Below are 1,832 nucleotides of genomic sequence, written 5' to 3' on the forward strand. Positions count from 1 at the left end.
TAATGAATAAGATTTAAATATATATTTAATAATATATGTAAAAGTAACATATATTGCATATTTTATTCATAAATCGCCAGTACAAATAATAACATCTTCAGGCCATCCTCAAAGAATGCCATTTTCTCCAGCTTTGCTAATAATTTGTTTTCAAGCTTAAAAGAGTTTTGTAAGAAAGATAAGTTTGATTGTGATGATATTCTTTCCCTTTCTGCAAGACTACATAATTCTTTGAGTAGATTAATTTTAACTTCACTGAATGTGATGAAATTTACCGTAAATTAGGCAATATCCAGCTAAATTAATAATATCAATAAGGATATATTGGATCAATTCAGCCCTGGAAACTTAAAATTAGATAATTTAGATTGCAAGTACAAATGATTTATTTTACAAATATTTACTGAACTTACACATCATGCTAGGGCTAGGAATACAGTGTCAGACAGAACAGGAATGGTACATGTCCTCATGGAACTTGTAGTTTAGTGGAGAGGGGTGGCAATAAATAATGCCACACAGAACTGTGTAATCTAAGTGGTGGTGAATGCTGCGAAGGTAAAGTATAATGGAGAACAGTCTAGGCTTGGGTTGGGGAAATTTTTTCAGCAAATATATGGAGTAAAGTCAGGAGTATTCTGAATAGTAGAAGCTGAATGGTACCTTTGAGGAATGAAAAAACAACTTGATTGGAGAATAGTGAGAAGAATAAAGAGAAATGCAGCAGAAGAAAGGCAGATAGGAACTATTCTAAATGTTGATGACACAGTATTTTACTGCTATTTATATGACTCTTGAAGACAATCGATTTCTTTTTTAAGTCCAAAGGTATTTTTCATCTTCCTCTTACCTTACCTTTGGTAATGCAAAACAGATTTTTATTAACTTGTTGTCTGCACTTTTTGGTGTTCTAGTTATAATAATAACAGTCAACAGTTTTTTGTTTGTTTGTTTGTTTTTTAAGCTATGACTAGTTTTATTGGTTTCTGATTCAGGAATTTTTTCTAAAAAAATATTTCTCCTTAGCCCCATTCCTTATAGTTTTTAGCATACTCTGCTCCTATAGTAAATTTTAGCTTGTTTTTTCAGTTCAACTCAGGAATTAAAATAGAGATTTTTTTACATTTGTGATTTTTGTGTATTACTGAAACGTCTAACAAGTTTTTTTGTCAAAGATTTTAAGATTGGTATAGATAAGATTCAAGACACACTAAATCTCTAAATAAATGCTTTGATTTTAAAAGGTGGATACAAAAATTATTTAATTTTTAATTATTTAATTATTTAATTGAATTATTTAATTCATTGAATTCAGATAATGGCTTCTTATGTATTTATTCTGTTAGGAGATTCATTAATTCTTGGAATTATCTTTGGTACTTAAGGGTCCTTGGAAGCATATAGCTGTTAAAATTGGCTAATCATATTTATTAGAGGATAGGAGCAGGAAACAACAAGGATGCTACCTATATCCATATTCCTATGGGAAAAAAAGACAGTCATATTATTTATAGAACTTCCCACACAGATCAAGTGTTTTATATAAAACCTAGATTCTCCTGAAATTGTATATAAATGATGACAACTTTGAACAGAATTTTAATATCTCACAGAGGGCATTCTCTGCTCTAAGGAGCACAGTTGAGAGCTAAGAATTAAATGAATTTCTGAATTGTTAAGTACTGTAGTGCTTGTCACTGCACACTTATGATGTGTAAGGCTTACTAAAGTGGCACTGTCATTTACTGCCTGTAGGACATTGGACAAGATACTCAGCCTCTTACCTCAGCTACAAAATGAGGATACAAAATAGCTATGGGGAGTAAATGATA

The sequence above is a fragment of the Pteropus vampyrus genome, unplaced genomic scaffold (genome assembly GCF_000151845.1).
Source record: "Pteropus vampyrus isolate Shadow unplaced genomic scaffold, Pvam_2.0 Scaffold8, whole genome shotgun sequence".
Classification (NCBI taxonomy): domain Eukaryota; kingdom Metazoa; phylum Chordata; class Mammalia; order Chiroptera; family Pteropodidae; genus Pteropus; species Pteropus vampyrus.